Source organism: Hibiscus syriacus, unplaced genomic scaffold (genome assembly GCF_006381635.1).
Source record: "Hibiscus syriacus cultivar Baekdansim isolate YM2019G1 unplaced genomic scaffold, ASM638163v2 tig00109926_pilon, whole genome shotgun sequence".
In the NCBI taxonomy this organism is placed as follows: Eukaryota; Viridiplantae; Streptophyta; class Magnoliopsida; order Malvales; family Malvaceae; genus Hibiscus; species Hibiscus syriacus.
The window spans coordinates 195,565-208,528 of NW_024062532.1; the positions used below are offsets into that span (position 1 = coordinate 195,565).

General features: G+C 37.6%; 1 pseudogene; it reads right to left on the reverse strand.

Annotated features, from left to right (window-relative positions):
* Positions 1-2,477: 2,477 nt before the first annotated feature.
* LOC120210729 lies at positions 2,478-9,630 on the reverse strand (annotated as a pseudogene).
* Positions 9,631-12,964: the final 3,334 nt, after the last annotated feature.

Sequence of the window (12,964 nt, forward strand, 5' to 3'; positions counted from 1 at the left end):
CGGTTGAGAAGTTTCTGGTTTCTCAACTGGAAACTGCTCGAAATCCACCACTGTCGTGTCTTGCTTCTGCTGCAACATGGATTGTTCATCAAAAACGACATCTCTACTAATCACAACTTTCTTCGCAACTGGATCCCAGAACTTGAATCCTTTGACACCTTTCTTGTAACCCAGAAAAATGCACTCCTTCGATTTTGCATCAAGTTTGGATCTCTCATCAGCAGGTACATGCACATAAGCAGGACAACCAAAAATCCGTAAGTTATCAAAACTAACATCATGACCAGTCCATACCTCTTCTGCAACTTTCCCAGCCAGCGATGCCCTTGGCGATCTGTTGATAAGGTAACACGCCATGTTAACAGCCTCAGCCAGAAGTGTTTGGGAAGCCCCGCATTCAACCGCAAACATCTGGCTCTTTCATTCAACGACCTGTTCATTCGTTCCGCAACACCATTCTGTTGTGGTGTCTTGCGCACTGTAAAATGCCTCTGAATCCCATGCTCCTTACAGAATTGTAGGAACTGTGAATCTGTGTACTCCGTACCATTGTCAGACCGCAAACACTTGATTTTTCGTCCTGTTTGGTTTTCTACCTCAGCTTTCCACAGCTTGAACTTCTCAAAAACTTCAGATTTCTGTTTCAAAAAATACACCCAACTTTCCGTGAAAAATCATCAATAAAAGTAACATAGTACCTAGATCCACCCAAAGACGATGTCGTGGAAGGCCCCCATACATCAGAATGCACATAATCAAGAATCCATTGAGTTGTGTGCTTCGCAGTCTTGAAACGGACTTTAGTCTGTTTACCAAGAACACAATACTTGCAAAAGTCGAGCTTACAGCTTTTGACACCATGCAACAAGTTTCTCTTGTGTAATTCTGCCATACCACGTTCACTAAGATGAACAAGGCGCATATGCCACAATTTTGTCGTATCATCACAGGACTCAACAGAGTGAACTCCACCTGCAACGGTACTCCCTAACAATCTGTAGATATTCCCTGCAGTCATCTTGCCTTTCATCACAGTCAATGCTCCTTTAACAATCCGAATGGTTTCCCTATCCTCGTCAACCTTAGGGATAAAACCATTCTTGTGCAAAGTGCCCAAGGAAATCAAATTCTTCTTCAAGTCTGGGATATGTCGAACACCACTCAACGTCCGAACGGAGCCATCGTGCATCTTAATTCTGACATCACCAATACCAACAATATTGCAACATCGATCATCACCCAAATAAACCGAACCAGAATTAACCGGCCTGTATGTCGAAAACCATTCCCTATTTGGCGTGATGTGATAAGAACATCCAGAATCAAGAATCCAAGCATCCGTCAATTGTGTCGTTGAAATAGAAAGCATATCACCCTCACTGCAATCAGAATTATCATCCTCGACCACGTTCACAGACTTGGATGAGCCATCACGCTTCTCATCAGTCTGTTTTTTCAACTTCGGACAGTCTCGCTTCATATGTCCCACCTCCTTGCACTTGTAACAGTGAATCGTCTTCTTATCCCTGGATTTGGATCTGGAATTCCGCTTCCCGGACCCTGCCTTCTCTGGCTTCCGTCCACGATCTCGATTACCCTTGACATATAAGCTATCGGCTTGAGAGCTTTCCCCTGCATTCTGCTTCCGCTGGTTGTGAGCCAACAAGGCTGCAGTAATCTCCTCAACATTGATAGTCTCTTTTCCATATGTAAGACTAGTCACCATGTGTTCGTAAGAGGGAGGCAACAAACACAACAGAATCATCGCTCTGTCTTCATCCTCAATTTTCACATCAAGCCGAGCTAGATCAGAAACGATTTGATTGAAGACACTCACGTGTTACGCCAAATCGTGATCGTCCTGCATCTTCAGCCCATACAGCTGCTGCTTCAGATACAGTTTTGTCGTTAAGGATTTGGACATAAACTGACTTTCCAACTTCCTCCAAATTTCGTCTGGAGACGATAGATGCATGACGTGATACACGACCTCGTCCGCCAAGCATAATCGTATGGTTCCTGCCGCTCGCTGCTGCAATTCTTCCCAATCTTCCTCATTCATCGACGTCGGCTTTGTAGATCGCAAAGCCTTCAAGATCCCTTGCTGCGCCAATAGATCCTTCACCCTCATTTGCCATAATCCGAAGTTACCCTGACCATCGAATTTCGTGACTTCGAATTTTGCTCCTGACATCTGATACCAATTGTTGACGAAAACGGGTAAAGAAAACAAAAGAACACGAGAATTTTATGAGGTTCGGCAATGTGCTTACGTCCTCGGTGCCTAGGCGGCGCTAGAAGTTTTTATTCAATGATATTTTAGGTCTAGGTTACATCTCTATTTATAATAGAAAACCCTGGTACATAATTACAAAATTAACCCTGTCCTCTTTACTGGTATATTTATGAGCCATACCTAACAAAAACGTTGGGGAACATTAATCAGAACACAGTAGCTACCTTTTCTATTTTTAACATCACTCTAGATGGAATCGGACGGAAAAGTTGATGACGGTGGACACATCATTGTACTTTGAAGCATAGAGAAGCACCACATTTCCCCCTGCAAGACCCTTTTCAGCATTATAGAACATAAAAAACAATTGATAGATGAATCATAACATCAAATTCTCTATTAAAACATAAGAGGAAATATGCGAAAGCAACAAAAGTCGTCATCCGGCTTGAGAAACCTAGATCATCTACTGCAATTTGCCTTACCTTTTTAAGCAACAATCCCTTTCTGTTTTCATATAAAGACTGATTAATAGATTCATATCACAATTGTATACTGAACAAACCTTTACTGTGGCCAACAATTGCAGTTATTAGACGTTGCTTCTCGCGAAAATGTTGAACAATTGATAAAACTCTTGTATTCTATGGTAGTTGTTGTCTTTACATTCGAGAATTTAGACCCTAAAGCTGCTAAACGATGGTAATGATGGGAATTAAACGAGTAATTTCCCTATAACCAGATTAGTGAGAATGCGAAATAAAAGCGAAAAAATAATACTCAAAATTGATAACGGAGTTCAGCCAATTATGCTTATATCTTAGGACTGATGCAGATCTTTTACTAAAGAAAAAAAATTTACAAGTGTTTACAAAGCACTCACAAAATAACTCTCTAAACTCTTTAATATTGGGAGAAAGAAATGATTTGGGATGATTTTGAAGCTAAATGGATTAGGGTATTTATAGTTGAAGCTTAAGGACTAATCTTGTAAATATCCTAAAGTGTAGGGACTAAAATGTAATCCATCCATTACCATTTTCAACAAAAATTAAATGCACTGAATTCGGTGCCCAATCCACCGAATTCGATGCCCCCTTTGTTGAAAACCATTCGGCCCCCTTTGTTGACTTTCACTTTCAACAATCTCTCACTTGAAGACCGATTTTAATCTGTCTTCATATCTCGATCAATGCAACAGTATTTCTGGTCTTGTTACTCTAGCATGCCAACTAAAGCTGAAAACAACTTCAGTTTGTCCGTAGTCACCGTCTTTGTTAACATATCTGCCGGATTTTGAGCTCCACTAATCTTTTCAAGTTTCAAAATCCCATCTTCCAGAAGAGACCAGATAAAATGATATCGCAATTGTATGTGCTTCGTCCTGGAATGAAAAGATGGATTCTTCACTAGATGGATAGCACTTTGACTATCGCAATACAAGACATTATTTTCTTGTTTCTTGCCTAACTCTTCCAAGAAACTTTGGAACCAGACCATCTCCTTATTGGCTTCCGTAACAGCGACATATTCTGCTTCAATTGTGGAGAGAGCAACTATCTTCTGTAGTTGAGAAACCCAACTCACTGCAATACCTCTTAGAGTATAGACATATCTTGTAGTGCTCCTTCTGATGTCAACATTTCCGGCTAAGTCAGCATCTACATAGCTTGTCAGTATCGTATCTCCACCTTTGAAATAAAGTGTTTTGTTTGTAGTACCCCGTAGATATCTGAGGATCCATTTGATTGCTTCTCAGTGTACCTTTCCCGGATTATTCATGTACCTGCTAACAGCTCCCACTGCATTAGCAATATATGGTCTAGTACAAATCATGGCATACATCAGACTTCCAATTGTTGAGGCATACGACACATTCACCATGTGTGTACATTCTTCCTCCGTCTTTGGTGACTGTTCTTTGGAGAGTCTAAAATGAACACCTAAATGTGTACTTACTGGTTTAGCATCTTGCATGTTTATCCTGGAGAATACTTTGTTGATGTACTCAGCCTGTGATAACATCCAAGTCCCCGACTTTGTGTCTCTCTTAATCCTCATCCCAAGAATCTACTTTGCAGCGCCCAGATCTTTCATTGCAAATTGCTTCGACAATTTTTACTTCAAGTTTATAATCTTTTGCATGTCTTAGCCTGCAACGAGCATGTAACATAAAACAATAAAATAATGAAGTTGTTATCGAACTTCTTTATGTAGTAACAATGATCTGCTTGGCATCTGGTAAAACCACTACTACTCATGAAACTATCGAACTTCTTGTACAATTGTCTAGGAGCTTGTTTTAAACCATACAAGCTCTTCTTCAACCTGTATATCAGGTTTTTCTTGTCTGCCTCTATGAAGCCTTCTGGCTGCCTCATATAGATTTCTTCCTCCAAATCACAATGAAGGAAAGTTTTCTTCACATCTAACTGCTCAAGATGTAAATTCTCTACAACTACAATTTTCAACACCAGTCTGATTGTAGACAGTTTCACGACTGGAGAGAAAATTTCATTGTAGTCAATACCTTCTTTTTGCTGAAAACCTTTGACAACCAATCTTGCTTTGTAGCGTTTGCTCCCATCGTGCTCTTCTTTGATCCTGTAAATCCACTTGTTATAGAGTGCTTTCTTGCCTGGTGGTAATTCAACTAATTTTCACGTCTGATTTGACATAAGCGAGTCCATCTCATCTTTCATGGAAGACTCCCACTTGATTGAATCCTCCACCTGCATTACTTCTTCATATCACTTTGGTTCACCATTGTCAGTCAGCAACAAGTAGTGTAAAGAAGGCGAATAGCGTTGGGTTGGTTTAGGAATTCTGGAGGAGCGTCTCGATTATGGTGTGTCTGGTTCTTCTTGAACTACTTTAGGATTGATCTGAACATCATTTCTAGAAATCTCCTCAAACTCAACAAATTCCTTTGTTTCAGCTTTGGTGTTGGAGCTACTTGATTCTATGTTTGACTTGTCTGTGTACATCACATTCTCATTGAAAATGACATCTTTGCTTCTGATGATCTTCTGATTTTCATAGTCCCAAAATCGGTAACCGAACTCATCACCAACATAACCAACAAAGACACATTTGTTGGATTTGGCATCAAGTTTACTTCTTTTAGCAGAATTTATATGTACATAAGAAATACATCCAAACATTCTTAAGTGTGAAAGGTTTATTTCTTTAATGCTCCAAAATTCCTCTAGTATTCCACCATCCAAGGGAACAAAGGGCCCACGGTTGATCAGGTAAGCTGCAGTGTTGATAGCTTCAGCCCATAGTAATTTGGGTAAGCCGACATGTATCCTCATGCTTCTGCCACGTTCATTCAAAGTTTTGTTCATGCGCTCTACTATATCATTTTGTTGCAGTGTCATGGGAACTGTTGTCTCCATCTTGATCCCATTGTTTGCGCAGAAATCTCTAAATCTATTGTTTATGTACTCTCCTCCATTATCAGACCTCAACCACTTGACTTTCAAACCAGTCTCATTTTCCACCATGGCCTTCCATTTCCTGAAGGTATCAAAGACTTCTGATTTCTTCTTCAGAAAATAAACCCACAGCTTCCTTGTAGAATCATCGATGAAGATGACATAATATAGTGAGCCTGCAAGAGATGAAACTGGAGATGGTCCCTATACATCAGTATGAACCAACTCTAACTTTTCAGCATTGGGTGTCTTGCCAATCTTTGCAAAACTAACTTTATTTTGTTTGCCAAAGATGCAATCCTCACATAGTTCGACATCTATATTCTTTAGATCCGGCAGCTTCCCTTTTGACAAAAGTGTCTTCATCCCTTTCGCGCTCATATGGCCAAGCCTTTGGTTTCATAAGTTTGATTTTCCATCAACATCTATTACTGTAATGATATTCTCCAAGTTTGAGGTTACATAGAGAGTATCAATCTTCTTACCACGAGCAATGACGAGTGCTCCTTTGGTAATCTTTCATTCACAGTCTAAAAAGGTTGTATTATATATTTCTCCATCAAGTTGTCCTACAGAAATCAAATTTTTTTAAGGCCAGGAATATGTCTCACTAATTTCAGCTTCCAAATGGTTTGGTTTGGCAACTTTAATTGGATGTCTCCTTTTCCGACGATCTTTAATGTTTCATCATCAGCTAGATGAACTTTCCCAAAATCACCACTGATATAGTTCTCCATGATTTTTTGGCATGGGGTGGAGTGGAAAGATGCCCCTGAATCCAAGATCCATGAATCAATCAGACTGTTGACGCTTAGAATCATGGCATCACCTGTCTCCTCTGTCATGTTGGCAGATTCCTATGCGCCGGTATCTTTCTTCGGTGCTCGGCAATCTCTTTTAAAGTGACCCATTTTTCCATAATTATAACAGTTAAAATCTTTCTTTCACATTCTTGATTTTCCCCTTCTGGATTTCGATCTGCCACAATTTGAATTTCTTTCTGAAGTTCTCCCTCTAGACTCTATGTGCAAGGCTGAGGAGCTTAATGCTTCACCTGATTCTCTCTGTCGAATTTCTTCACTCAATACCAGATCCCAAACATCGTCGAATTTCAATTTACCGTTTCTCGACGAGTTGTTGACTGCTGTAATAGTAGCATTCCAACTGTCTGGTAGAGATGATAAGAGAATTAAAGCTTGAACTTCATCATCGAATTCAATTTCCACAGAACTCAACTGGGTTGTAATTGTGTTGAGTTCATTTAGATATTGAGCTACTGATACCCCATATGTTATCCGCAAATTGAATAATCGCCTCATCAAGTGAACTTTGTTTAAGGCTGATGGCTTCTCATACATACTAAAGAGAGTCGCCAAAAGACCCGCTGTGTTATTTTCTTTTGCTATGTTGAAAGCAACATTGCGGGATAACGTCAGTCGGATAACTATAAGGGCTTGTCTGTCGAGAAGAGCCCAGTCTTCATTCTTCATGCCCTCTGGTTGCTTTCCTGAGAGGTTGATATAGATTTTTCTGGTACAGAAAATCTTCAATCTGCATCTTCCAAAAGCCAAAGTATGCACCATCGAACTTCTCAATTTTCACCTTCCCGTCGTCTGCAGCCATCGCTTCCACTCGAATATGGATTCTTTTGGATCGTTTCTGACAATTCTTGAAACCACCTTGAATTAGAACACCTCTGTCGACAAACGCATATCGCCGACCAAATTTTACTATTCACTATTCACGTTAATAGTAACCTCACAGAAAAACCGACAAAATTAATCACCAAAAACTCTAATACCAGTTGTTAGGAATTAAATGAGTAATTTTCCTATAACCAGATTAGAGAATGCAAAATAAAAACGTAAAAATAATACCCGAAATTGATAACAGAGTTCAGTTAATTATGCTTACGTCTCCGGACTGCTGCACATCTTTTACTAAAGAGAGAAAATTTACAAGTGTTTACAAAAACTCACAACTCACAAGAGAACTCTCTAAACTCTTTAGTATTGTGAGAAAGAAATGATTTGGGATGATTTTAAAGCTAAATGGGTTAGGGTTTTTATAGTTGAAGCTTAAGGACTAATCTTGTAAATACCTTAATATATAGGGACTAAAATATAATTCCCCCATTACCATTTTCGATAAAAATTAAATGCATCGAATTCGGTGCTCGTCTTTGTTGAAAACCATTCGACCCCCTTTGTTGAGAACCAATTGCCCCCCCCCCTTTGTTGACTTTCACTTTCAACAGGTAAATCGAGCATCAAATATTCTCGGTTTTTCTCTTCTGGCATCAGGTTAACTAGATTCATATGTCTCCGACCCTCAGACCGAGCGACTTATTCGATGATAAAGTGAAGAAGTGACGTCTTGCCGTTAGTGCTTTTGACGTCAAAGAGTTTTTGAAGGGCACTAAGGTTGAAACCCAATGCATTTCCTCTTGTTGTTCTAGCATTCATCATGTTACCGGCTTTCAGGATAGCCTTCAGGTGTTTCAAGAATAGTCCCCGGTTTCAAAGCTCATTGCTGGCCAACTCGAGTGTTTGAAGACATTCCTTGAGGCTCAACAATTCCGAATCGTAATTTGATCTGAAAAGCATTGGTTTGATATATACAAACGTTGAAGGAATGACTTTCGGGACATCATAAAAGAATGTATCTGGACGTCTCATAGGGTTGCAATTGAAATGGAGGATTTTAGCTTCTTCTTCATGGGTGGGAGCAATCTTGGTTAGTTTTTCGAGCACCTCTGCACCGAGTCCCTGGCCTTCGATGAGTGCGCCGATGATTTCCGTCTTAGATATCCCAAGAGATTTCAACACAATTACACTGCTCTGAGACTTGCGGGGCTCGATAATGAAAGTCTTAGCCGTCGTGGTATTACCGGAACCAGTTGAAGTTGACGATATGTTATTACCGTCGGGCGATTTACGATTTGCCGTTGTGTATATGAACAAAGTTTCTATTAGTTCGTCATCAAATCTGAAGATAGATTAACAAATTAACAACCAATAAGAAGACAATGGAACAATAAGCATGTAGTATATATATGTTTTTAAGCCGACATAATTACCTTAGAGATCCATCTTTGATTTGATCCCAAACCATGGAATGGTCAGAATCAGCTATAACCTTATCCTAGTGCAGAGGCCTCAACTTCAACCCAACCCCTCTCCAGTTCTCAGGCGACGTGCTTGGTTGATCCTTGTTGTTTGTTGTACCTCTTGGCGTTGTTGGGGGCTTTAGTACTGGAAAAGATATGCTTGCTACTGGCCGTGACGGTGGCGCTGCAGGTGGCGTTATTGATGGAGGAGGAGGAGGAGGTTTCAGTGTTGTTCGCTTCATTGAAACCATTTCCGGTAATGGTTCTGGTGGTAGTGTTGTTGAAACTAGAGACTGATTGAGGAACTCATAATCCTCTCGAGATTTCTATTTTTTCGATCTCTCAACCGTATTGTCCATCTTCTTCTCTCCTTCATCTTCTTCATAGCTAGGATTGAACATGACCTTTGGGAACTCATTCTTCAATCGTAGATCATCAAGTTTTATCATCCGAAGGGCATCTCTCCCGTTTTCTTCAACAACCAATCCTTTCACTTTTTCACCATACTTCATGAACTCATCGGGGATCACCATTGCTTCTCGACGAAAGCTTGATTTATACTTACCTCTCAGCCACCATCTCCATCTCCCAATCTTTCTGAAGAAGAAGAAGAAGACAATCAATGCAATAACTAGAGTAGTTGTAACAGTTGCAACAATGGCCTTCACAACTTTGGCTTTCGAAGACGCTGCTACATGAGCCTGTTGTATTTCCATGAGAAACGGTGAAGGTTCAGATAGTGCCATAACATAAGAGGAGGAAAACAAGAAGAACAATAGAGTACATGGAAAAAGCCATGGCTGAACCATGATATCCTGAGGGAAAACTATAGATCAAGATGCTAAAGTAGTAGAAAAGTGGTCTGCTTTATTTATTTATTTTCATTTTTGGGCAAGTTAATGTGAGTAAATCCAGTCCTATTAATTGGTAGTCTCTTGCTGACAAATTCAATGAAGGTAATTGCTTGCCGATCGATTTTTTTTCTCTCCAGATATCCTCCTTTTTTAAATGCTACAATGCCCCTTTTCAAATTTGCATTTGTGTATTTTATGTTAGTTGTGAAATATAAATATAATAAAAAGTATTAAAATCTTGTGTAAAGTACACAAATAGTCCCCTAACTATAGCACACGACTTTGTTAAGTCCGTCGACTATTTGAAAGTTACAAAAACAATTCTCTGATTATATGGTGTCGCCACCGATCATTTACTTTACGAAAAGTGGGTTGATCGGATACCTTATTTCTTACCTGATCTGCGTCTTACCAGTGATATGTCGGATCCGGGAGTCGGTTACGGTTAAGGAAGGATTAGCACCCTTGAACCACCCTTTCGGTACTATGTAATTTCCAGTTGTCTTTAATTAAGAAAGTTGAAAGTTTAAATTGAAAGGTAAAATAACGATCCAAAACTTATATTTGATTGATTGAAAATGTACCCTTAAGAAAGTAAAAAAGCCATGTTAGATAAAATGGTAAGAAATTAATTAATTAATTAAATTAAAATGAAAAAAAAAGAAAACAAATTAAGTAAAATGATAAAATGAAGAAAACAAAGATAAAATAGTAAGTAAAAAAACAAATAATAAAATATATATAAAAAGAAAAAGAAAATAAATAAAACAAATAAACAAACAAAATAATAATAACAAAGTACGAATAATATATATATATATATATATATATATATATATATATATATATATATATATATATAAGTAAATATATAAATTAATAAATTAAATGACGAAAAGAACATATACACATATAATGGTAAAAAAACAAATAAAGATAATTACAATATATATATATATAGTAACAATACTAATAATGATAATAAGTAGTTAAAAAAGACAATCACACCGAAAAGGGAAGAAAAGAAAGTAAGGTTTGGTGAAGTATAATTGACGGGAAGAAAAAAATGATGAGGGGTGGGGACAAAGTAGGTAGATATAATTAACTTGTGTAGAATATATATATATATAATAATAATAGTAAAATGTATATATAACAACAATAATATCAATAAAAAATAAATATAATATAATGATAATAAAAAATATAGAAAATTAATAGAAAAATATATGTATAATATTATAAAATATAGCACTTAAAATAAAAAACCAAATATATATTAATAATAGGTATAAAAACTAAAATATTTAAAAAAGAACATACGCATATATATATATATAACAAAATAAATAATATAAAAATAATACAAGTAATAATACAAGAATAATAAAAAGAAAGAGAAAGTAAAAAAAATATAATAATAATAAAATATAAAAAATAAACATATATAATATAAATAAGTAGAATAAAAGGAAAATATAATAGTAAAAATAATAATAAATATAATAGTAATAATAAAAATGCAAAGAAAATATATATATATATATTGGTAATAACGTATATAAATAGAGAAAAATTAAAAAAGTGATAAATTAAAAATAAAATTAGCAAGTATGTATATATATATAAAAAAACTAATTAAGGGATTAAAATGAAAGGAATGTAAATTAAGTGGGTAAATGTCAAAGAACATTGAAGATTAAAACCGGCAAAAATAAAAAAGTTTTCATTTTTTGATAGATTTTCGTACTCTCATTCCAAAAATGTAATTTAATTTTGCGAAATAGCCTCTAGGGAGCGTAGATCTAAAATCAAAGTTTCGAAAAAATTCCCTCTGGGTCATCGGCTAAAACATTTGTCTTTGGGGTTCTCCAAAGAAAACACGATTAACAACGCATGCAAGTGAAGAGTAAAGAGAAACAAACGAAAGATAAAAAAAAGCTTTCACCTTTATTACTTCGAATCATTTACAATAGCCTCGAAATCACTTTTTCTTTGCTCGTATTTTTCTGGCGTTCCTTTTGTATAACTCATGTCTGTAAATCATGTCTTCCAATAGTGAGTTACAATGGCTATTTATAATGCTTTGTGGATCCTATCTTTAGGAGTTTAAATCATAGTAGAACTCTATCCTATTTTTAGGAGTTTGAATCCTAGCAAAATTCTATCCTATTTTTAGGAGTTTGAATCCTAGTATGACGAAAAAGTGTGTTGACAGCTGCCCCTCTTTGCCCATAGTCGTGTAACGGGGATAGGGTAAAGATTAAATGACACACTTTTCGTTCGGTGGAGTTGAAAATTGACTCTGATGTTTCAATAACTCCTTGTCGAATTGAGTTACGGACTCCTCCTCCGTCGTGAAGCCGAGTCCATATTGAAATGATATGAAATTGAAGCCGTAGTTTGAAATTTGAATCAGCACGTAGCTTCTCGTTGCCCTTCGGTCTTCTTCTCGGTTTAAATACCTTGGATCGGAATCGAACTCAGAAATCTTCATTGACATATAGCTTTTGCTTGAAAATGGTTGCTTGTCACTAAGGCACGATTAACCCAGGTCCTCTTCTCGACTGCAACCGGAAAGTAGTGCGATTGATGTGTCATCGAGCTGAATGGAATCGAACTCGACAATTTTGATGGCAGATAACCCTTCTAGCCTTGAGTTATGCTGTAAATGATGTGCCTTGGAGCTGAGCGTAGTCGAACTTGAAGGTCTTTCTTGACAGATACTCCTTCTTTGAGTTGGATATCCTTCATCGTGAAGTTGAAATCCAATCTAAAGATGGATGATGCTTGTGTGCACGATTCCCTTCGTCGTGAAGTTGAAACCGCGGGTGGCCCCTTCGTCATGAAGTTGAGCCTGAAATTAGATATTATTCGTCGTGAAGTTGAAATCCAAGAAAGTAGCATTGTTCCAAGTCCAATATCCTCCGTCGTGAAGTTGAAATTGGCTCTGGAACCGGGAAATTGTTTATTGACAACCAGCCGTCCTTTCGTTGTGAAGTTGAACTTGTGTTGTCTCGAGTCCAATATCCTTCACTGTGAAGTTAAAATTGACTCTGAATGAAATTTTGTTGACAATCAGCCGCCCCTTCGTCGTGAAGTTGAGCTTGTGTTATCTTGGATCCAAGATCCTTCGTTGAGAAGTTGAAATTGGCTCTGAAATTGGGAAGTTGTTTATTGACAACCAGCAGTCCCTTCGTCGTGAAGTTGAACTTGCGTTGTCTTGAGTCCAATATCCTATGCTGTGAAGTTTAAATTGGCTCTGAAATTGGGAAATTGTTTATTGACAACCAGCGGTCCCTTCGTCGTGAAGTTGAACTTGCGT